The sequence below is a fragment of the Dendrobates tinctorius genome, unplaced genomic scaffold, assembly GCF_039654945.1.
Source record: "Dendrobates tinctorius isolate UK_male_01 unplaced genomic scaffold, ASM3965494v1 ptg000018l, whole genome shotgun sequence".
In the NCBI taxonomy this organism is placed as follows: domain Eukaryota; kingdom Metazoa; phylum Chordata; class Amphibia; order Anura; family Dendrobatidae; genus Dendrobates; species Dendrobates tinctorius.
Genome location: NW_027361686.1, coordinates 17830181 through 17855950, shown reverse-complemented (window position 1 = coordinate 17855950; position 25770 = coordinate 17830181). Strand labels below are relative to the sequence as shown.

The 25770-nt window shown below is 43.5% G+C and overlaps 1 protein-coding gene across 6 annotated transcripts in view; it reads right to left on the bottom strand.

Annotated features, from left to right (window-relative positions):
• The window catches only part of LOC141082566 (myosin-10-like), a 197448-nt gene that overhangs the window by 105753 nt on the left and 65925 nt on the right, over positions 1-25770 (bottom strand). For 5 of the 6 annotated variants that reach the window (XM_073566537.1, XM_073566531.1, XM_073566533.1 and 2 more), the window contains exon 1: positions 6348-6502. The exons of the other annotated variant lie outside the window; for it this stretch is intronic. The gene's annotated coding sequence lies outside the window, so the exon portion shown is untranslated. Of the gene's footprint in view, positions 1-6347; positions 6503-25770 lie in introns of those variants that run through there. 6 annotated transcript variants of the gene reach the window in all.

The following is a 25770-nucleotide window of genomic DNA, read 5'->3' as shown; positions in this document are numbered from 1 at the left end:
CTGTCTATTGGCCAAGCAGATCGCTGCGCAAACGACTTTCGACTAACCTCTGCACTAATCCGTACCTCCCACACCTGACTCCAAGACTAAAGGGGGTTTTACACTAAGCAATATCGCTAGCAATATCGCTAAAACGTCACTGGTTTTGTGACGTTATAGCGATATTGCTAGCGATATCGCTATGTGTGATACTTACCAGCGACCGGCTCCCCCGCTGCTCATCGCTGATCGCGAGAGAATGTCCGGCTCCATTTCTCGTCGGGCGCTTCCTGCTGGGCTTCCTGCTGTGACGACGAGCGACGCGTGGACGCGGGCGGGAGGACGCAGGATCGCTGTGTGTGAATGGTAAGTATCGTCCGCTGCGTCGCTGCTGCATCGCTGTGAGATCTTTCTGTATGAAAGCTCACTAGCGATCATTTAGCGATGCACCAGCGATCCTGACCGGGTCGGATCGCTGGTTGGATCGCTGGTGCATCGCTAAATGTAAAAGGGCCTTTACTCCCGTGTTGCGTCAAACCTCTGGAATGCTCTACCCCAAGAAATTAGGACCAGCAACAACTTGCACAGTTTTAGGTGCTCCCTCAAAACACATTTGTTCACAGTAGCCTATCACGTTCCCTGGTCAAAGTCATTTTGTGTGTCAGTGTGTGTGTAGCCCATTCACTATCTCTATCTATCCCCACGCTCCCTCAAGATGGCTGGACCATCATTGTAAATACACACCTGTGCTTTGTATCTCCCCCTCCTCATAGTAGATTGTAAGCACTCACAAGCAGGGTCATTTTATTTTGCTTTAATTATTTTATTATTGTTAACGTTAATTACGACTGCTGTGTTTGAAACTGTTAGGGTATGTTCACACTGGGCGTTTTTGCTGCGCTTTTTTATGCTAATTTTCAGCTGCTTTTTACAGTACCACCAAATCCTATGAGATTTCAGAAATCTCATGCACACACATTGTTTTTTGTGTCATCAGGATTTTGTGCTTTGCTGCATTTTTTGGACATAGAGCATGTCACTTCTTTCAGCGGTTTTCACCCATTGGCTTCAATGGGTGTTGAAAAAACACTGCAAAAATGCAGCAAAAACGCAGGGTTTTTTTCTGCAGAAAAGTCATGGACATTAGCATTGACAAAGACACAAAAACGCACCAAAACTGCACCAAATCCACAACAAAAATGCACCTAAACCTGCACATTTGCCACAGCTTCTTTCCTGCCAAGAAATCAGGTATTGCTGCAGCAAAAATGCCCAGTGTGGACTTACCCTTAAACTGTAAAGCGCTGAGGAATATGTTGGCGCTATATAAAGATTATTATTACTAATTAGTATTATGTTGTCATTGGTGGAAATTAGAGCCAAGGCCCCAGCAATGCAAAGCGCTAACCACTGAGCCACCATGTTGGCTATATCGCTTTCTGGTTCCTAAGAGGTGTCTATCTTTACAGCTTATGTAGAAATACTGTAAAAAAAATTCTTAGTTTCTAACATTTCTATAAAACTGTTGTATAGTTTAGAAAAAAATTCTCATTAGCAAAACTAAGAAAATTATACTCAAAGTGGTTATCTATGGGGCATATGGATATCATAAACGGTGTCTCCTGCAAAGGACCCCTCTGTTAGCCAGAATGGAGGGCCACTAACCATGAGCGTGGCTCTTTCTGGGAGCCTGGTTTGTGGATACAGTCATTACAGGGTTGGACATTTATCTGAAGGGCAGGAACACACTAGACGTCATCTGCCGCAGACTTTATTACAAGCGGCATCATCCCAGGTAATTGCCGCATGTTTCTGACACTGAACCTTAATTCAAAATTAAAAATAATCTTAATTAAAAATCCTGAAGGTCACAGCCTAAGCTGGTGCAGTCAGACCCTGCAGTCATAATAGTATTATTTTCAAAAATTGCTAATCCAACTATACAAGAGAGCGGAAGAAAATTGCCTCACCGTGTGACGTATAGAAAGAAACCGTTCATATTTGAGGACATTCAATGACTAAGGGCGGCAATGCCAGAAATGCATTGAGTAACGTGTGATATTTCTAAAATAGCTTTTTTTTTTGCATTGGAGCAATAAAAAATTGTTGCTTGGCATAGCTGTTATGGTAGGGATGGCCTGAAGAATCTGATATGTTTCTCCATCTAAACTGCCTTCTGCAAGCTTCGGAGCATATATACAAAAATGGTAAAATATCTTCAAAATGGTGTGAAGACGCCTTTTGTAATGTGCTTTCTGATCTTTCAAGTACAAAGTCACGCACAGCTCTGCCCCACCCTACAGCTGGAGCCTCATCTCCAAGGGTGAAGTCAACGATAACCTACACGTTTCCCAGGACTAGTAAGAGGCCCACGGGTAAAGCCAAGACACAGCCACGGAGGGTCTTCTCAACTGCGGCAGGAGTACTGTGGAGGTCTCCTCTTCAACTGTTGACCTGTCCCTACAGTTCATGCAACTTAGAGGGGATTTCCTACTAAACCCATTTATCACTTTTCCACAACACAGGTGATAAAAAGTATGAATGCTGGGGGTCCAACTGCTAGGACACCTAATGGTTCTGCGACTTGGCTGTTCAAAGACTTTTGTGTGATTGGAGCTCTAGAACAGGTGCATGACCATCTTTCTATGAGACTGATGTAGGTAACTCATCCATAAGTCTAATATAAGTGAATAGAAAAGTGGCCACGAGTGAGCACTGCAGCTCCATTCAGAGAGAGGACTGTGGAGTAAGAATCGTGATGATGGTGGGGGTCCCACAGTCAGCGATCATAGCTTTCTCACCCTGTGAAATGGTGATAAACGCTTGTTATAACCCAGGTTATCTTGATTTAAGAATTATGCCACTGAGGCTATAAAAGTGATGGACCCTCAAACTAGAGCCACGAGACACCCATGACCTTCTCACAGCTTGGAGCAAAGCAAATTCACTGATGCAATATCCAGACTAAACGCCCATTCAATCTATGGATCCATCATTTCCCCCCTTCAGTTACCTTTCACGCATTGCATTATGTGAAGAAACTACATGAATAATATGCACAATATCTAAGCCAGAAGCCCTGTCCACCCCTGCCGGCGGTGCACGGCCCATGCTTGTCCCACCAGGCTTATGTATCATAGCTAAATAGCAATAAGGCTCGTGACCAGCAGCCATTAATGTGCTCTCAGCAGGCGGCATTGTAAGTAACCGCTTACTACTGAGGTGACGCTCAGGTGGGAACTCGTGTGACGGGGCTTCATGTTTATGGGCTTCATAAACACCCTATTGTCTGCCGTATGTTAAATAGTTGTAATCTATTACTATCAAATAATAAAGCATTCACCGCTCCGCCAAGAAAAACATCAGTTAGTTGCACTCTCCTGGGTTTATTATTTTTCTTTTTACACAATGTGCCAAGGAAACGTGTTCATGCCAATGAATTGGCAAAGCTTTTAAGTGCACCCACATCACGGTCCCAGCCTCACACTCCAGGCAACTCGGAGAAACACTCATAAAGGGGCTGGAGCAAGAGGCACTGACTATGAGGACTACTCCAACGTCTCGTGTATGGCCCCGGGATGATCCAATGTCACCAGAGACATAGAGATCTGTACGATGGATGCTCCACACTGACCAGCCTCTATCTGTACCACGGACGCTCCACACTGACCAGCCTCTATATGTACCATGGATGCTCCATAGTGACCAGCTTCTAGGTGTACCATGGACACTCCATAGTGACCAGCCTCTGTGTGTACCATGGACGCTCCACAGTGACCAGCCTCTATGTGTACCATGGACGCTCCACAGTGACCAGCCTCTATCTGTACCACGGACGCTCCACACTGACCAGCCTCTATATGTACCATGGATGCTCCATAGTGACCAGCTTCTAGGTGTACCATGGACACTCCATAGTGACCAGCCTCTATGTGTACCATGGACGCTCCATAGTGATCAGCCTCTAGGTGTACCCTGGATGCTCCATAGTGACCAGCCTCTATGTGTACCATAGACGCTCCACAGTGACCAGCCTCTATGTGTACCCTGGATGCTCCATAGTGACCAGCCTCTATGTGTACCATAGACACTCCACAGTGACCAGCCTCTATATGTACCATGGACGCTCCACAGTGACCAGCCTCTATGTGTACCATGGACGCTCCACAGTGACCAGCCTCTATGTGTACCATGGACGCTCCACAGTGACCAGCCTCTATGTGTACCATGGACGCTCCACAGTGACCAGCCTCTATATGTACCATGGACGCTCCACAGTGACCAGCCTCTATGTGTACTAGGGTGACCGCAAAAAATCGATATCGGAATTTTGTTCGTCTGGACCCCACAAAACGATTCCCCTTTCCAGATATTGAGAGAGCCAAAATTTGAGCTCGATCAAACGACGTTAACCCGTGCCGCTCGTCGCTCAAAGTTTGAAAAAATCCGAATTGAGGTATTTTAAGATTTAGGTATTTTGCATAGTCTGTTAGACTATAAAGAATGTGACAACAACATTGCAGAAATAGCCCTGACCAAATTTTCGAACCATTTGTGGTATTTGAATGCAGAGTTGGTGGGATTATCGTTTTTTGATCCCACCATTACAGACAATGAAAAGTTGTTAATGGCTAATAAATTGCTCAGTAGCACAGATGAACCATCAGAGCACGCTAGGGTTGTAAATCCAAAAGTTAGGAAAGAAAAATTAAAAGAGGTAGGAAGTAACCGACTTTAACGACCTTCTGACAAAAGATGAAGAACAAAAGCAATATGTCCTGCAAGTTGTAAGCAAATGCCGAGCATTATATTCTGACGTTTCAAAAACTACTTTAACAAAAGCTCTAGAATAGATTAGATAACTATGTAAAATTATCAACTCATGTAGGTTAGCGTGCTCTGATGGTTCATCTGTGCTACTGAGCAATTTATTAGCCATTAACAACTTTTCATTGTCTGTAATGGTGGGATCAAAAAACGATAATCCCACCAACTCTGCATTCAAATACCACAAATGGTTCGAAAATTTGGTCATGGCTATTTCTGCAATGTTGTTGTCACATTCTTTATAGTCTAACAGACTATGCAAAATACCTAAATCTTAAAATACCTCAATTTGGATTTTTTCAAACTTTGAGCGACGAGCGGCACGAGTTAACGTCGTTTGATCGAGCTCAAATTTTGGCTCTCTCAATATCTGGAAAGGGGAATCGTTTTGTGGGGTCCAGACGAACAAGATTCTGACATTTTTCCCCCCCCATATGAGATCCGGTCACCCTAATGTGTACCATGGACGCTCCACAGTGACCAACCTCTATCTGTACCATGGACGCTCCATAGTGACCAGCCACTATCTGTACCATGGGCGCTCCATAGTGACCAGCCACTATCTGTACCACGGGCACTCCATAGTGACCAGCCACTATCTGTACCACGTACGCTCTATAGTGACCAGCCTCTATCTGTACCATGGACGCTCTATAGTGACCAGCCTCTATCTGTACCACGGACGCTCTATAGTGACCAGCCTCTATCTGTACCACGGACGCTCTATAGTGACCAGCCTCTATCTGTACCACGGACGCTCTATAGTGACCAGCCTCTATCTGTACCACGGACGCTCTATAGTGACCAGCCTCTATCTGTACCACGGACGCTCTATAGTGACCAGCCTCTATCTGTACCACGGACGCTCTATAGTGACCAGCCTCTATCTGTACCATAAAACAATGTAAAGCGTTGCTATCCACTGCATGTCTCTAGCCAAGACTGCGATTTACTGTACAAACCTATGCAAAATAGTTATCAACTACAAAGATTGTGTGATTGCAAAAATTCTGATAATATCCAGTGATAATTGTATAGAGTGACAAATCAATTTCCGTACTTTACAAGATGATCTTTACAAAATAGGCTAAACTTATTATCATCATCGCACTACTCTCCACATCTGTAGTCCCCAACCTGTAAACTAGGAGGAAGTCTTAGGGAATGCTGGAACTTGTAGTTCCACAACCGCTGAAGATCCACTGCTCTACATAAAACTAGCATGATAAGTACAATCATAGATCCTGTGCAGAACAGATCAGAAATGATCACCTGGCAACGCAGTAAATCTGTTCTTTGCGCTGTATGGCTACTGCACTTCGTCTTACAGCATTACATTTGGTAACTCGCCCTCAGAACAAATGAATATTAGTACACCTGTACCCCAAGACTATATGGCGAGATACAGTAACTACAGATATAACCTCTCCACACAGGAAAAGCTATACCCGTAGATATCAGAATGTCCCGCTGTTAGGAAATCCTCCACAATCTGGAGCCTAAACACCACCCTACAGCCGGCTGCGGATTAGGAATCGTACCTGTTCTCACGGAATGTGCAGCTTTCCTGCAGAACCAGAGTAAGCAGAAATAGATTCCCCCAGCTGCAGAGCAGGTAGTTAACTCCAAAGTGGATGTGTCCTGCAGCTCGCAGTGCATCCAGACAGTACTGTCAGTGCATGTCCGGAAGGAGGAGAGGGAGGCAGAGGTCCCTGATGTCACTGCAAGGAGGGGCCCGGAAGGCTCTGCTCCATGTAACCACACATCATACCTACACTAAGGGATGGGCTCAGGACACTGCTAACCTACTCTGACAAAGGTGTAAAATGCTTCCTCATTGGACGCCCCATTGTTACTTTGTTACATTACTTTCTGCCAAATAAAACTTTCTACATTTAATTCACTTGTGTATTGTGATAGAGAACAGATGCTTAGCTGGGACTGGACACATCCCAGCTCTGCGCACATCACATGTGGTCCACTCCGCACAGCGAATCTTCTGTTAAAAAAGTATTCTGGTTTGATGTGAAGAGTAATCATTAGGCAAAGGTTCTGTAACTTTCTAACGGCCTCATTCAGACAAGAATTTTATCATACGTAAAAAGAAGTTCAGAGTTTCATTTGTGCTCTTGACCAGAGCGCCATCAGTGTTCTTCATCAGAGTATCATCACTGTTCTTGACCAGAGTGTCATCAGTGTTCTTGATCAGAGCATCATCCGTGTCCTTGACCAGAGCGTCATCAGTGTTCTTCATCAGAGCCTCATCAGTGTTCTTCATCAGAGCGTCATCAGTGTTCTTCATCAGAGCGTCATCAGTGTTCTTCATCAGAGCGTCATCAGTGTTCTTCATCAGAGCGTCATCAGTGTTCTTCATCAGAGCGTCATCAGTGTTCTTCATCAGAGCCTCATCAGTGTTCTTCATCAGAGCCTCATCAGTGTTCTTCATCAGAGCCTCATCAGTGTTCTTCATCAGAGCCTCATCAGTGTTCTTCATCAGAGCCTCATCAGTGTTCTTCATCAGAGCCTCATCAGTGTTCTTCATCAGAGCCTCATCAGTGTTGTTTTTCAGAGTGTCATCAGTGTTCTTCAGAGCGTCATCAGTGAGTCATCAGTGTTCTTCATCAGAGTATCATCACTGCAGTGTTCTTCATCAGAGCGTCATCAGTGTTCTTAATCAGAGCGTCATCCGTGTCGTTCATCAGAGCGTCATCAGTGTCCTTCATCAGAGTGTCATCAGTGTTCTTCATCAGCGTTTCATCAGTGTCCTTCATCAGAGTGTCATCAGTGTTCTTCATCAGAGGGTCATCAGTTTTTCTTGGATGAAAAAAAACTGATGTAGGTTTCTCACACATCTCCTATCAAACAGTCCGTGAAAAACTAAGAGGAGCATCTGAATGCTGTTCAATTTGTTCATGGATCCATAGACTTGCACTGGCGAGTTTGATCCAACACTTAGATCAATATCGGAAAAGTCTCCAGTCTCCATGGTTTTGTGAGTCGTCGGACCACTTTGTCCAAGGAAAATTCAGACACGATAACAGCCCCATAGAGTATCAAAGGTGAAAAACATGGCTAGCACTCGCACTAGTAAAATGGACCTCTGAATGAGCCCTTACTCTGTACTTCAATTTATCATTTTCAAGATCTTTTATTATCAGAGAGCAGAAATATTAAGAGGGATTGTCCAGGACTTTAGCACTGATGGTGTATCCTTAGGATAGGTCATCAATGTCTGACCTGACTTGTGAGGAGGCGACACCCGGCACCCCCGCTAATCAGCTGCTCTTGGCGTCGGCAGTGTCCGGTACAGTCAGTTGCAGAGCTGCACAGCTCCATCGATGGAAAAGTGGCCGCAGCCGGGTACTGCACATTCGCTCCCTATTGATTTGAATCAGGAACAGCTGAATGGCAGGGGTGCCGGGTGTCAGACCCCCCATTGATCAGACACTGATTAACTATCCTAAGAATAGGCCAATGTTAAATTCCGTATACATCCCTTTGAGAGCGGGGGTTAAGCCATATGTCCAAAAACTGGACTACGGCGCTGCTACGACGACACTCAATGTAAGTGAATGTGGCCGTGCTGTAATCAGCATTCTGCTGCTACCGTGATACCATCCAGTGACTTGGATTTTCTTAACAAACTGCTGGTTGCAATGTGACGACATGCACTTGCTTTACGCCAAGCAGGTATAGTGATTATACAGCCTCCTTAGCACTACAGCAGCCAGTATCATTCCAAAACCCGGGCCAAGCTGTCATCAGAAGCCTTTAGGATAGTATGCTGCAGCAAAGCACAGTGGCCAGGAATACATCAGATAGCTGCATACCTTTCATTATACGATGGATATGCATTATTCACATAACAGTCTGCATTCACCTCCGCAGTGCACCACTGACTGATGGCCATCGTGCAGAAGGCCTCTGTGCTGCTCCAATGCTGATAATTATGGCAGATCGTGAAATCACTGCTTCCCAATCTGTCCGGTGATTTCAACAATGACAATTACTGAGTTGCCATGGACTTAAAAAAAACAAACTTCTGCCACCATGGAATGGTAGAAAATAGAAAACCCTCACCTCCTAAATATTCTGCCTCCCAATGCATTTCCACTTGCTGCCGTGATCGTGATCATGTCCTATATGAATGACCACAGTAGTAAAGAGACCAGCGGAGACCACTGGGATGACAGGAATAGAGCACTGGAGGACTTGCCAAGCAAACATTATTACTACTGTGGTTGCCCTGTCATCTTCTGCAGGAGCGCAGTGCCCTTCAGCCTCCTGTTTGCTGGATGGGACAGAATGCGCTCTAGCTTCTTGACTGACAGTACAGACCATCGGCATCATTGTGCTGTTGGCCCTGATTCCAGTGCTGGGTCACTTACTGGCCTACTTGCTGTAGTTTTGATACAACACTGATTAATCTGCTACAGCTCCCCTAGTCCTTTCAATGATGCGCTATGTAGTTCTTGATAATCGTGAGCTTTGTCTGTTCTTCCCCCATGGGTATTCAGCGGATTCCTATCTATACACAGCATAGAGAAACAGGATCAGCAGCAGAGAAGTACGGCTGCACAGCTTCTGGCAAGAACCAGACCATCCAGAAAGAAAGCAAAAACTGGGGGCAGCACTCCAAAAAGTGATGGCAAAGAGAGTGGTTTATTAGGCCATAGTGGCCATGTTTCGGGGCTGAAGGTTCGCACTTGGCCACTATGGCCTAATAAACCACTCTCTTTCCCATAATTATTTGTAGCGCTGCCCACAGTTTTTGCTTCCTATATACAGTGTAGGATAAAACGGTCAATCACTGGTGTGGGCGGAGATGCACCGCGCTCATCACTGGTGTGGGCGGAGATGCACCGGGCTCATCACTGGTGTGGGCGGAGATGCACTGCGCTCATCACTGGTGTGGGCGGAGATGCACTGCGCTCATCACTGGTGTGGGCGGAGATGCACTGCGCTCATCACTGGTGTGGGCGGAGATGCACTGCGCTCATCACTGGTGTGGGCGGAGATGCACTGCGCTCATCACTGGTGTGGGCGGAGATGCACTGCGCTCATCACTGGTGTGGGCGGAGATGCACTGCGCTCATCACTGGTGTGGGCGGAGATGCACTGCGCTCATCACTGGTGTTGGCGAAGATGCACTGCGCTCATCACTGGTGTGGGCGAAGATGCACTGCGCTCATCACTGGTGTGGGCGGAGATGCACTGCGCTCATCACTGGTGTGGGCGGAGATGCACTGCGCTCATCACTGGTGTGGGCGGAGATGCACTGCGCTCATCACTGGTGTGGGCAGAGATGCACTGCGCTCATCACTGGTGTGGGCGAAGATGCACTGCGCTCATCACTGGTGTGGGCGGAGATGCACTGCGCTCATCACTGGTGTGGGCGGAGATGCACTGCGCTCATCACTGGTGTGGGCGGAGATGCACTGCGCTCATCACTGGTGTGGGCGGAGATGCACTGCGCTCATCACTGGTGTGGGCGGAGATGCACTGCGCTCATCACTGGTGTGGGCGAAGATGCACTGCGCTCATCACTGGTGTGGGCGGAGATGCACTGCGCTCATCACTGGTGTGGGCGGAGATGCACTGCGCTCATCACTGATGTGGGCGGAGATGCACTGCGCTCATCACTGAGAGGACTAGCAGAGCTGCAGCAGGGAAAATAATGTTTATCAAAACTACTACTCACAGGACAGTAACACAGCACTGGAAACAGGGTCTTATGCTGCTGCCCTCCACAGACAGGGAAACATAAACTTGATGAAACATTCCCTTTAAATTATACTAAAAGCAAACAAGTTTCAAAACTTAAAGGCCTCCTTTAAAGGGGTCATTAAGAACACTGGGGTGAGATGAGAGCTGTGGAAAGCTCCAATACTTTCTCTACTTATCTGTGTAACATTTGACTATGCCCTGGAGAGTGCACAGCGCGGTGGTGTATGCGAATAGTCCCTAATCGCCATATGATGACAATAGGATTGACTGCTTGCAGTTCATCTTTATAGTCGATAGCAGAGGACTACTGATCCATTATCACACAAACAGCAGCGTTATATGGCATAACCATTACCCCGATACGCACAGGTTCCAGTGCAAACACTGCTTACCTAAGTCAACAGTACGAACAGAAAACTGATCAATCACACAGCCGCTGAGAGAAGAAATGAAAGCGGATATGTACATCTCCAGGTTTCTGCATTTTACAGACATCTGAGTGATTGTGTTCCCTTTAGAGGAGTCTACAGGGCACCACGTTGGGTTATTATGACATGCTCAGCCTGCCCCGATCTGCTACTGAACACCTCTCTCAGACAGGTCATAGAACGCTAGAGACAAGTGGATCGATCTGCCGATTATTGCCTTCAAGTCTGATTTCTTGCAATTTCACTCAAATTCGAACACTTTCAGATTTAGTGTGTGAGAATCAAAAAAGAGACCTTGCCCGGCCCCATTTGCCGCACTATTAGGGTGTCAATATATTATAATCTCATGTCTCATGTATTAAAGTTTGGTGAATGAGCTGGGTTTCGTTTCATATGTTGTCATAATTCAAAACAAAATCTAGTTTGAAATTAGCGCTTCCAATATTTCGGAGGTTGCTGAGCGGACCTAGAAAGACTAACCGCACATTAGTATCTGCTCAGCATTGCCCAGAGTTTGATGCAAAATTGCCACTTAAAAATCCAAATAAAATGATTCAAAGAGGTGAAGTATACCGATGCCACTCCTTCACCCACACCCTGCAGATCACGCAAGACTTCTAAATGTGATTGCGAGGAGGAGGAGAGCAAAAACACAGGTTTTACCCACTTCCAAAAAAGGGCAGAAAATGCAGCGCAGAAGCTCACCACCCTTTGGCCCCGCGCCAGGAACAGGAGGTGCCGTCACTCAGGTAGGGTGTGTTCTGTATGTGCACTCAAATACTTGGACAATGACAGAGACAATCTACAGGGTGGGGCAGGATGATGGCAACCGTCTGCCAGAAGTCACACCTTATGCACAATGGCGCTGGAATTCACCTTTACGGAAGGAAAACCAGGGGTTAAATGATGATGATTTACAGAGCTGGAGATCCTGAACAGCTTTATATAACAGCGAGCACAGACTAGAATCAATCTCTAATAACGGCTCCTGTTTCCCACCTGACCCCCTGGGATCTTTTATTTGGGGTGTTTACACAGGGTTTTTTTTTTTTATTTAATTTCATATTAAAACACGCCATAAATCTACAGTATGTATAAAATAGCAGGATCCTGCACTGTCATTATATGCTATAAAAGAGAATAAGGCAAGCAATCACCTCTGAGTACTCCATAAGGAGCCTGCACCACAGCAACGCCCTGCAGGGTATCAGAAGAACTGTCCCCTCATGAGTGGGAGAGATCCACACTGTTCAGAAAATGAAGGGACCGCCTGCACATCACAGCGTAAGGGCAGGGGCAGACCAGCGTATTTTCGGCAGAGTACACTCCGGACACAACATCGGATCGCATGTTCAATATTGGGATCATACTGGACCTTGCAAATCTATGGGTGTGTGGGAATCATCACACTGCAGCCGGGTGACATCTGAGTGCTGAAGAAAACTGGAGAAAAATCCAGCATATAGGTCTTCAGCAAAAATAGACACTTTATTGAGCAGTAAAAAAATCCAGAAATGTAGCAGCCATGTGCATGGGGTTACATAAATGAGGAAAATGAGCAGACGCGTTTCGGATTGTAATCCTTATTCATTGGCAATGAATAACGATTAGCATTACCCAAAATACACTCAAATTGTAATAAAACATTCAAAAAAAAGTGAAAAAAATTTTTCACTTAAAATTTTATGCCAGATTTCAGTAAGAAAACTGAAAAAATATAGCGCAAAAGGGCAAACTGTAAGGCTGTGTGCCCACGTTGCGTTTTTTTAAGCGTTTTTCGAGGTCAAACCGCATCAAAAACGCTTAAAAGAAACATCCCATTCATTTTAATGCATTTTGGCCTTTTTGTGCCAATGGATGCGTTTTTTACCGCTAAGGAAACGCTTAGCGTTAAAAAAACGCAGCATTTTCATTCATTTCTGCTTAGGTCCGCTATTTTGGCTATTTCCTATAGCCCAGAAGACGCACGGAAAAAAAACGCATCAAAAACGCGCAGTTTTTCCGCAAAAAAAAGCGCAAAAAACGCGTTTTCTGGGAAGGAGACCCATTTCCTGACCGTTTAAAAACGCTAACGTGGGCACATGGCCTAGTATCAGTATTTTCTTAATATACAATTCATATACGTAGGAAAAAGGGTGTTCAATTAGGCTGGAAGGGACGCAGAGAGTGCTAATGGTACATGGGTGGGGGGTGCAAAATTCTTGCCACAAGCTACGCCACTGTTCACACTGAAAAGATGTGACAGACGTAAAATCTGGGGACATCGAGAATGTTTAGCTGCCTGTAACATTGTCCAGCTTTACAAGGAGGTATATTGTTCACAGAGGCGCCCTAACCTCACTGTACCCTGACTGCTGTTAGGTACCTGGATGCAGTGGGCCTAGGTCCTCAGCAATACCCCACACCAGCCTCATGTGACCAGAGTGGATGCCATTATTTGGCCCTCACATTTTCTACATGAACCCAGTTAAGAACCTGTACGACGTTGTGTATCACGATATTTGACTACTCCTATTAGCGCTGCCAGCTATCCAGGAGCTTAGTGCTGCCCTTATCCAGGTGTGAGAGGAGAGTCACCAAGACACCCATCCAACATCTGATCAGGGGCAGGCTCCAGTGTTATTGGGAGTGCATACAGGCACATCGGAGACATGAGGAGTTGTCCTGATGAAAATCACACAATTTGAACCTGTATTAGATTTCATTTTTTAGGCCAGATCACACATGCGAGAAACTCACATCTTAATACCTGTCAATCGGGAGCGGAGTGTGCGGCAGCATAGAAATACATGCAGCCACACACTCCGGTCCGAGTGCCGGCGGCAGGGCCGGGTATTAAGATGCGAGACTCGTCCGAGTTTCTCGCATGTGTGATCCCGGCCTTACTGTGATTTTCCGGGTGATTTTGAATCCAGCTCTTGTTTGATGACCTTGGTTTCCACTGACTGTTGATACTTCATTTGATGACGTCCACTGCTCTGAAACCCCGTTTGCCCCCAGTAAAATAAAATGTATACTCGCCCACAGTGTTGGCGCTGTTCCAGTAATGTCAGCACTGAGTTTCTTGGGACACAAGTGACAGTGTTACGTCACGCAAGCACTGTGGCCAGCAGCGCCTTCAGACGGAGGAAGTGAGAGAACAGCAGTGCTCACTTTCACCGGATGTATGTTAGAGAGAGAGGGAAGCGGCCGCCTATTGGCTGTATGGATGGCGTCACATAACTATGTCATACGAGGCGCAGGAGAGACAGTGCCCACACCGCTGGAATGGCATGGTAAGTGAATGTAAGGCCATGTTCACACATTCAGTATTTGGTCAGTATTTTACCTCAGTATTTGTAAGCCAAAACCAGGAGTGGGTGATAAATACAGAAGTGGGGACGTGTTTTTATTAGACTTTTCCTCTGATAAGCCAAAATCAGGAGAGGACCAATCAGAGGAAAAGTCTAGTAGAAACACATCACCACTTCTGCACTATCACCCACTCCTGATTTTGGCTTCCAAATACTGACCAAATACTGAACATGTGAACATGGCCTAAGTGTTATTATTTTACTGGGAGCAACGTATGGATTGAAAAAGGGTTGTCAGAGTGGCGGACAACCCCTTAATACAACGCAAGCAACATTTTTTACCTTGACTCTTTCTTTCCTTCAGATCCAAGCTGTGATTTAGGTTGAGCTCCCATGATGAGTTTTTGGTAAGTTTTTGACGCTGTGTCAGTGTAGTTTCAGCAAAGTGGATGGAATTATCGAAAGCTCATGTCCGCTGTGCTTTTTTAAGCAGCGTAAACTGACCTGCATTGTCAGGGGGTAGATATACCATTGGTGCTGTAGGGTCGGTGGGGCGAGCTGGGGGGGGGTGGTCCCTCTTCTTACCACGCAGAGACGAAACAGAGACAAGATGGAGGCAAATTCTGGGTGCAACAGGTCCAAGTTTATTTCACTCGCCGTCCGTCTGACGGCCTCAGAAGCACACCACACTTTCTTTACCTCACGGCCCTCTGTTTCCAGGGCCGCTTCTCAAACACCGTACTCTATACTGGGGACGCGTATGCGTACACCGTCCCCTCTTCACTCGTCGACGCTCCTGACAGGTCCGTCACTGTGGCCGCCTTAGGCCCGTAAACCAACAGCGCTTCCACTAATCAGTCGTCGTGTCAAATACGGTGTCTCACACCCAGTGCCTCGTCCCTTCTGCGGTTCTTCCTGTCAGGACCACCCCCCTGACGTTCTCTCTCCTCAGTCCCCCTGGTTTAGATTCTCCTCACAGCGCACAGACTGTCGCAGTCCTCCTGTCACTGGAGCTCCCCCTGGGGACTAGAACCTTCTGGAACCCTCCCTCAGTATTTATAGCTAACCCGGTTCCTTGAAACTGTCACTGTCACCACGCCCCCCATGACCAACGGTTTCCTAAGCCCTAAGCTGTTGTCAAGTCCTTTGCTCACACTCCTCCCTGCCATCTAATGTCCACCCAAGGTACTGCACCTCCACTACACTTTCCTAGCTGTTTCCCCACTGTAATAACTGACACCTACCTACACTGTGCAAACCTTTCCTTCTTCACTCTGACTAGTCCGTCCGTCCATCAGGTCACCTTCCCTATACTGCAATCAACACAGCTGCACAGGAACTGGAAAAATAAGGGAGCCCACTACCACCCCAAAGTGAATGGAATCGTGCATTATGATGAGCTATTGGACTACAAAGGGCCCATATACTGTTCTTGCACTGGGGCCTATTCTGCGCCAGTGTGCGATTAGTGTTTAAAATCCTTGACATGTCGATTTATCTTGCTGATCTTTAGATGGAAATTTTTCCCATATAAGTGCATTAGATGCAGAAAATGCAGATGTTTTTAGCCATAGACAGCCGATGATGACTACCGCAGCACAACTTGTATGCAAAAAAGTAACAGATGCACTGCAGCAGCTTAAAAGGTTGCTGCACTTTGATCAGAGCTGTGCTCAGCAGTTCTGATCAAAGTGTTTATATCTGTCTGATGCCAGAGCAAAAAAAAAAAAAAAGCTAGTCAGTGAAGGAGCCATGGTGCTGGACCCCAACGATCTGCTATTGATAATCAATCATGTAGATAGGTCATCAAAACCTTCTCTAAAGAAGCTCTCCTCCTATGAACATTTTTATCCTTTTAGTTTGCTTAGGCTATTCTCACACTTACGTTTTTTTGCTGTGCGTTTTTTGCGCACACAAACGCATGAAAAAAACGCATCATGCGTTTGTGTGCGTTTTTTTGCGTGTTTTGTTGCTTTTTTTTTAAAAAAATGCGCACCCATAGACTTTAATGGGTGTTTTGCTGTAAAAAAAAAAAAACGCATTGTGTGCGCTTGCGTTTTTTTGGGGAAAGTCGGACGCACAAAAAATGCAACAGGATGCATTTTGTGCGCCCGAGCGCACACTACAAAAAAACGCATGCGCATACAAACGCAGGTGTATGAGCACCTATGCGCACCCATGTAAAAGATATGGGGAAAAAACGCATGCTTTTCTTGCGCTAAAAAACAGCGCAAAAAACGCAAGAGTGAAACCAGCCTTTGTCATCATATTATATAGCACCGTGTACTTACAATTTCTCATTTTGCCTTTCTACCCACCGAGTTCTTCTTTCCATATCTATGACATCACGTGATTAAGAACTAATGAGCTGAATTCTTCTAAGCTCTATATAGAAACAGGAGGTTAATTTTCCCAGTATGAGTCATAAATCACTGCAAAAGTAGCTGGCAAGGGGGAGGGAGCAGCTTGGTCAGGAGGTGAAGAGGGGAATGATAAATGCAAGGACAAGAGACTTCCTGTTTCTACAGCAGAGAAAAGAGAATAATTAGCTGGGTAGAAAAGCAAAATGAGCAATTGTACATACACCATATTCCCAACTTTTGAAGAAGGGAAAGAGGGACAAAGAAAGAACAACGAGAGAGAGGAAAAAACAGAGAGATAGAAAAAGAAAGACGGGAAAGAAAGAACAGAGAGACAAAGAAAGAAAGAACAGAGAGAGGGAAAGAAAGAATAGAGAGAAAGAAAGAACAGAGAGGGAAAGAAAGAAAGAACAGAGAGAAAGAAATAACAGAGACAAAGAAAGAGAGGGAAAGAAAGAAAGGGAGAGAGAAAGAAAGAGGGGAAGAAAGAACAGAGATGGAAAGAGGGGAAAGAAAGAACAGAGAAAGAAAAACAACAGAGATAGAAAGAACAAAGAGAAAAATAACAGAGAAAGAAAGAACAGAGATAGAGAAAGAAAGGAGAAAGAAAAAGAATAGAGAGAGAAAGAAACAAAGACAGAAAGAACAGAGAGAGAAAGAAAGAAATAGGGGAAGAAAAGAAACAAAGAAAGAACAGAGAGAGAAAAAACAGAGAAAAAAAGAAAGAACAGAGAGAAAGAACGAGGGGAAAGAAAAACAACAGATAGAAAGAACGAAAGAAAGAACAGAGAGAAAGAAAGAACAGAAAGAAAGAACAGAGATAAAGGGGAAAGAAAGAATAGAGAAAGAAACAAACAAAGACAGAAAGAACAGAGAAAGAAAGAGGGGAAGAAAGAACAAACAGCGAGAAAGAAAGAACAGAGATAAAAAGAAAGAACAGAGAGAGAGAAAGAGGGGAAAGAAACAGAGAGAAAGAAACAAAGAAAGAACAGAGAGAAAGAGAGGAAAGAAAGAAAATAGAGAGAAAGAAACAAACAAACAACAGAGATAGAAAGAACAAAGAAAGAAATAACAGAGAAAGAAAGAACAGAGAGAAAGAAAGAACAGAGAGAAAGAAAGAACAGAGAGAGAAAGAAAGAACAGAAAGAAAGAACAGAGAGCGAAAGAAAGGGGAAAGAAAAAGAATAGAGAGAAAGAAAGAAACAGAAAGAACAAAGAGAGAAATAAATAGGGGAAGAAAAGAAAGAAACAAAGAAAGAACAAACAGAGAAAGAACAGAGAACAAAAGAAAGAAAGAACAGAGAGAGAAAGAGGGGGAAGAAAGAAACAGAGAGAAAGAAAGAACAGAGATAGAGAAAGGGGAAAGAAAGAATAGAGAAAGAAAGAGGGGAAGAAAAGAAAGAAAGAACAAAGTAAGAACAGAGAGAAAGAAAGAACAGAGATAGAGAAAGGGGAAAGAAAGAATAGAGAAAGAAAGAGGGGAAGAAAAGAAAGAAAGAACAAACAGAGAAAGAACAGAGAGAAAGAAAAACAACAGAGATAGAAAGAACAAAGAGAAAAATAACAGAGAAAGAAAGAACAGAGATAGAGAAAGAAAAAGGGGAAAGAAAAAGAATAGAGAGAGAAAGAATCAAAGACAGAAAAAACAGAGAGAAAGAAATAGGGGAAGAAAAGAAAAAGAAAGAACAAACAGAGAGAGAAAAAACAGAGAAAAAAAGAACAGAGAGAAAGAATGAGGGGAAAGAAAGAAAGAACAGAGAGAAAGAAACAAACAACAGAGATAGAAAGAACGAAAGAAAGAACAGAGAAAGAAAGAACAGAAAGAAAGAACAGAGCTAGAGAAAGGGGAAAGAAAGAATAGAAAGAGAAAGAAACAAAGACAGAAAGAACAGAGAAAGAAAGAGGGGAAGAAAGAACAAAGAGAGAAAGAACAGAGAGAAAGAGAGAACAGAGATAAAAAGAAAGAACAGAGAGAGAGAGAAAGAGGGGAAAGATACAGAGAGAAAGAAACAAACAAAGATAGAACAGAGAGAAAAAGAGGGAAAAGAAAGAAAACAGAGAGAAAGAAAGAAACAAGCAAACAAACAACAGAGATAGAAAGAAAAAACAAAGAGAAAGAAATAACAGAGAAAGAAAGAACAGAGAGAGAAAGAAAGAACAGAAAGAGAGAACAGAGATAGAGAAAAGAAGGGGAAAGAAAAAGAATAGAGAGAAAGAAAGAAAGAAACAGAAAGAACAGAGAGAAATAAATAGGGGAAGAAAAGAAAGAAACAAAGAAAGAACAAACAATGAGAAAGAACAGAGAGAACAAAAGAAAAAGAACAGAGAGAGAAAGAAAGAGGGGAAAGAAAGAAAGAACAGAGAGAAAGAAAGAACAGAGATAGAGAAAGGGGAAAGAAAGAATAGAGAGAGAAAGAAAGAGGAGAAGAAAAGAAAGAACAAACAGAGAAAGAATAGAGAGAAAGAAAGAACAGAGAGATAAAAGAGAGAAAGAAAGAACAGAGAAAGAAAAAGAACAGAGAGAAAGAAAGAACAGAGAAAGAAAAAGAACAGAGAGAAAGAAAGAACAGAGATAAAAAGAAAGAACAGAGAGAGAAAGAGGGGAAAGAAACAGAGAAAGAAACAAAGAAAGAACAGAGAGAAAGAAAGAGGGGAAAGAAAGAAAAAACAGAGAGAAAGAAAGAACAGAGATAGAGAAAGGGGAAAGAAATAATAGAGAGAGAAAGAAAGAGGGGAAGAAAAGAAAGAACAAACAGAGAGAAAGAATAGAGAGAAAGAAAGAACAGAGAGATAAAAAGAACAGAGAGAAAGAAAGAACAGAGAAAGAAAAAGAACAGAGAAAGAAAGAACCGAGAGAGAGAGAAAGAAAGAAAGAGGGGATAAAAAGAAAGAGGGGAAAGAAAGAAAGAACAGAGAGAAGGCTCAAGGAAAGAAAAAAACAGAGAGAGAGAAAGAAAGAACAGAGAGAAAGAAAGAACACAGAAAGAAAGAACAGAGAGAAAGAAATAACAGAGAAAGATCAAAGAAAACAAAAAAAACAGAGAGAGAAAGAGGGGAAAGAAAGAACAGAGAGAGAAAGAGAAAAAGAAAGAACAGAGAGAGAGAAAGAGAAAAAGAAAGAACAGAGCGGGAGAGGGAAAGAAAGAACAGAGAGAGAAAGAAAGAGGGGAAAGAAAGAACAGAGAGAGAAAGAGGGGGAAGAATGAAAGAACGAACAGAGAGAAAAATAAAGAACAGAGAGAAAGAATAGAGAGAAAGAAACATTAGAGAGAAAGAAGAGAGAGAGAAAGAGGGGAAAGAAAGAACACAGAGAAAGAAAGAAAGAACACAGTGAAAGAGAACAGAGAAAGAAAGAACAGAGAGAGAAAGAACAGAAAGAAAGAACAGAGAGAGAGGGAAAGAGGGGAAAAAGGAGAGAAAGAAAGAACAGAGAGAAAGAGGGGACAGAAAAAAAGAACAGAGAAAGAAAGAGAGGGAGAGAGAACAGCCTAGCGATGTCATTGCTGGGATTTATAAGCAGTGAGGGGCTGCGCTGGGTCTCGCTGGGAGGGTGAGGAATGGATGGGGTCGGTGCATGGGGGGGCGTGGTGGTTTATCAGTGCTGTGCGGGAAAAGTAAACTCCCGGCTGGGACAGCGGGGCAGGCTGTCAAAATTGTGACTGTCCCGCTGATCATTGCAATACATTAAGAGAATAAACACTTTGATGGGAGGTGGAGAAGTGCTTATTTATCATGTACACAAATCCTGGGTTCACACATCCGTTATGTGCAGCCTTTACTCAGATTTTAATACTCGTACCAGCAAGCGAGTATCCTGATCTGTACCAAAAGCCTCACACTGTATCACTTTAAGAAGACCTGCTGGTCAAGCCAAGTGTTGCAATCCAAGCACAAGCCATATTTCACAAATGTGTGAACTTGGCTTTAGGATGCATTCACATTTAACAGGTCACCAATTAACATCATATAAAGCTGTGGCAAATTAAGCCACATCAGTGATTTTTCTGGTATGTGAAAAAAGTCTGACTTCATCAGTGTTTTTAATCCAAGGTTCATCAGCATTTGGTCCGTGTCCCGGGTTTACCATCAGCATTTGGTCCGTGTCCCGGGTTTACCATCAGCGTTTGGTCCGTGTCTCGGGTTTACCATCAGCGTTTGGTCCATGTCTTGGGTTTACCATCAGCATTTGGTCTGTGTCTCTGGTTTACCATTGTGTAACCATAAACGAGTACTTTGTTGAAGTACCCTTTGAATATGCCAAAATTATAGAAAAAGACAAGGACCGCACATCCAAAAAATCATAAATCTAATACTGCTAGATAAAAATGAACAAAACTGAAGGTTATTAGTTTAACAATCTGACCAGACTGTATGAAGCCCACTGCCACGTCACGGTGAACCTCTTAGAGGGTCCCTAACCTTAAGGTGTGGCGCTGTGGGCCAACTACTGTCACAGCAATAGTGCACCAGCAGGGCGGGCGACCTGGTGCCTCAATGCACTCATGCTTTGAGGCTGAGTCCCCATGATTCCAGACTACACCAACCAACAGGCACAGCACCACAGCAACAATGGTCGCCACACAGTACCAATATCAAGTAGAAAGGTGCTAAAAAAAAAAACTCACCTTCCATAAGCGCCCATACTTCGGACAGAGCAAAAAAATAGGTGGAACCCCTCTTTGGGTAAGTTCACACAAGGCATCTCAGCATTTTTTTTTATTTCCCTTGGTTTTTCTTGTGTTTTTTGCTGTGCATTTTGTGCGGTTTTGGCATGCAAGATTTGTCTCTTGTGCATGTTGATTAAGTATAGTGTCGAAAAAAAAAGTCTTATTCTCTAGAATCAGGTTATAGCACAAAAAACGCAGCAAAACGCCTAGTGTGAACATAGCCTTGCAGTCTCCTGCCAATGTAAAAATACATGGATCAAATGGGAGGACTGCTGGTCCAAGAAAAATAAAGGGGATATTAATGCAAATGCCAGAACTGTAGAAAATGATATTTCTATTCTATTCATTTAAATGAATACTTTGTTGACATAACCTTTGAATATATGACAGCATTCAGTATTTTAGAGTAGGAATCTATCAGTTTGGCGCATCTAGAATTGGCAATCTTTGCCCAATCTTCCTTGCAGTAGTGCCAGAAATGTGTTATACTACAAGGATAACTCCTGTGTACAGCACCCTCTTTAGGACAACCCACAGATTTTTCTCTTGTATTCATGTCAGTGGGTCCGTCTGGACCATTCCAAATCTTTGATCTGACAACGTCATTCTTTTGTTGACTTGGAGGAATGGTTAGCATCATTGTTATTCTGAAAGGTGAAATTCCTCTTCATTTTAAGCTCTTTAAAAGAGATCGAAAAGTTTTGTTGCAAAATTTGGAACTGTATATAATTTACTCCATCTTGACTAACCCCACTTACAGCTGCCGAAAAACAGCAAAGCATAATGCTGCCTACATCATGCTTCACTGTGGGTATGGTTTTCTTTTGGTGATGTACAGCGTTTGCATTGTGCCAAACATACCTTTGTATCATCAGACCATAACATTTTCTCATAGGTTTTGGGGAGACTTTTTTTGCAAAACGTAGCTGGGTTTGGATGCTTTGAAGAAGACTGGAGAATATGGAAATTTTTTGGTCACATGATGTACATAACCAGGACTTGCCAGAAATTTAAGCAAGTCCTTTAATGTTGTTGTAGGTCTCTTGGCGGCCTCCTGGACCGTTGTTCTTGTCTTTTCATAAATTTTTGGGGGACATCCAATCCCAGTTAATATCACTGCTGTGCAAAATGTAAGCCATTTATTAATGACTGTCTTCATTGTTCCATGGTGTCTCTAATGCCTTGGATTTTTTGTGTATTCTCCTGACTGAAAATTTTCAACCATGATATCCCTTTGCTGTGTTGTAAAGTCCATGGATTTTTACTGTAAAATGCAACTTAAAATGCCAGGAAATTCCTGCTAGAACAGCTAATGACTAGTATTAAACATACACAATTATAAGAGGGTGATCACACTTATGCAGCCACATTATTTTAGTGTTGCTAGTTTTATTTTCCCCACTCAAAATGATTTTTTTTCTATTGATAGGTACAGATTATGGGCGATATTAAAGGCGTAAAAAGCTGTGAAATGCTTCTTTTTGGTATGATTTTTTTATACGAAAAAAACCTGGTGACTTTTTACATCCTCAGTTGATGTGTGATTGTTTAATGTTGCTGATTTTCATATATGACTCAGCATCTGGCATGTCAATTGTGGTATTTTAGTAGACTACATGCCAAGTGCAGAATCATATTGATCAAAGGGCAAAGTCACATTTTGTGCAATCACAAAATGAATTATACATCTGCAAAAAGAAAAGCAAAGAAACCAAGCAACAGCTGAGGACAGCTGCTTACAGAGAAAGGTCTTTACCCCTCTAGTAAAAAAAATACAATCTTCACAGAAGTCTAAGGTTATATTCCCACAGTCAGTAAACGCTGCGGGTTGAACACTCCGTACATCCGCAGCGTCCTGATGTTACAGCATAGTGGATGGGATTTCAAGAAATCCCATGCCCACTATGTGTGCACGGGCGCCTCCGGCTTCCCTGCGGAGACACACATGCGGCACGTCTTTCCAGACCGCAGCATGTCAATTTATGTAGCAGAGACGCTCGGTCTCCACTGCGTAAATTACCCATACACTTCCATTAGATGCGGTAAAACCACATTATCTTCTCAGTCACATGCGTATTAAGTGTGGGAACGCAGCTTAGTACGCATGTGTACTAATTTAAATAATAGAGTACCTTGTTTTAGCTGGAAGTTCACCTACACTGCAGTTCTCACGATCAATCAGCTGATTGCGAGAACTGCAGTGCACATGACCTGCCAGGGACAGGGTTATCTCCGGTCACTAGCCAAGTTCTCATGATCAGCTGACCGTGAGAACTGCAGCACACGTGACCGCTGAGGACCGAGTTATTTCCGGTGATCATCTTCAAGCTCCGCTGTGTTCTGGATGTCATGCTGAATGGTGGCATAATGCCACCATTCAGCCAAAGGCATACAGATGTAGCAGAGCTGGACTCGTCATGGGACAGTATGTATATCTTCTCAGTGGACAGGTAAGGATATTGTTGCTTTTTTATTTTAAATTCTCGTCCAGGAGACAAGGGCATCGGTGGAATAGGAGATGCATAAAGTATGTTTTAATTAATATCTATTAAAGGAGTCTGTGATTATTTCAAATAAAAGACTCTATTCTGGCTGTCTTTATTTACCATATAACTATAGGATTAGAAATGGATAGGTGTCTTATTGACATCTCTCCATTACTAAGCCGTTGGGCTTGATGTCACAGGACTATAAAAAGGTGCTATCAACCCCACAAATATGAACCCAACTTGCCACCGCTACAGGGCAAGTGGGAAATGCAGGGAAAAGTGCCACAATTGGTGCATCTTTGAATGTGCCAATTGTGGGGCAGCTGCTATTTTTAGGCTGGTATCGGACAAAATCCATGGGCCTCGCCAGCCTGAGAATACCAGGCCGCAGCCGTCTGCTTTTTCCTTGGCTGGTTAACAAAAATAGGGGGACCCCGCGTTATTTTTTTTGGAAGGGATCCCACGACTTTTGCTAACCATCCAAGGTAAGCAGACTGCTGCGGCCTGCTATTATCAGGCTGGTAAAGTTCATGGATATTGGATCCTTACCAGCCTAAAATAAAAGTCCCAGTAGTCTGCTTTACTCTGGCTGGTTAACAAATATAAGGGGACCCCACGCTATTTTTTTAAATTTATTAAAAAAAAAAAAAAAGAGGGGACCTCTCTCTGTGCTTTTCTCCACATCCTGTGTCATGTACGTCCGGCTGTGTCACAAGATTCACCATTATGTAAATTACTACACATGCGTAGTAAGCCGCGTTCCCGCACTTAATACGCATGTGACTAAGAAGACAATGCATTTATACCGCATCTAATGAAAGTGAATGGGTAATTTACGCAGCGGAGACTGAGCGTCTCCGCTACATAAATTGACACGCGGTGGTCTGGAAAGACGTGCCTCATGTCCATTATGCTGTAACAGCTGGACGCTGCGGGTTTGACGCTGCGGATGTACGCAGCGTCCAACCCGCAGCGTTTATTGACTGTGAGCACATACCCCTAATATATCTGCAAACAGGAAATCACTTTTTTTTTCCCCTCCCAGAAGCCAACTTTCATAGCTTTATTTCAAGTGACAAAAAAAGTATGCAATGAAAAAACGCATCAAAAACGCATGTAAAAAAAAAAGCATCCAAACGCAAGTGACCTTAGATGCAGATTTGGTGCAGATTTCACCTGCGTTAAATCCTGAACAAATACTGAGCCATCCCTGATCCTGTGCACATAGCCTTAGGCTATAGTTTTTGCTGCATTTTATTTTCTGCAGGCAAAACCTACTTGGAGCTGCTGCAAAAAAAAGAATGTTAGCATGTTTTGCTGTGTTTTTTTTCCTGCATTTTTGCTATGTTTGTTGTCTATGCTGGCAAAGTTTAGTGTCCCCCAAAAAATCATGATGCAACTTCCTTAAGGTTTTTGAACCAAAAACGCAGCAAAAACTTATATCTGCATTTTTTGCTCCGCTTTTGTACTTACCCATTGCTTCTTATGGATGAAAAAAGGCTGCAAATACACAGAAAAAAATGCGGAAATAAGCGACATGCTACAGTTTTCAAAATCACAGCAGTTTTCCAAATCAGTCAGGAAAATAAAATAAAACCAGTGTGTGCATGAGATTTCTGAAATCCTATTGGCTTTGCTGGTACCGTAAAACAGCTTAAAATTTGCATTAAAAAACGTTGCAAAAACGCAACGTGTGAACATGGCCTTAGATGTAGAAGTTGAACTCCTACAGTATGCTAATACTTTTCCTACAGAGCTCGGGGTTTGCGCTGCTCACCATATACTGTAGTTGATATATAATGTTGTGATAACAACAACATGTTAGGGAAGTTTAGGATAGGATATGGGTTGAACTAGATGGACTTAAAGTCTTCCTTCAACCTTAATAACTATGTTACTATGTAACTACCTCCAATAAAAAAGTATCACAAGACAGTGCTTCTGAAAAGAACAGTGCTCCTAAAATATTAGCGCCAAAGTATTAATGACTCAAATGCACC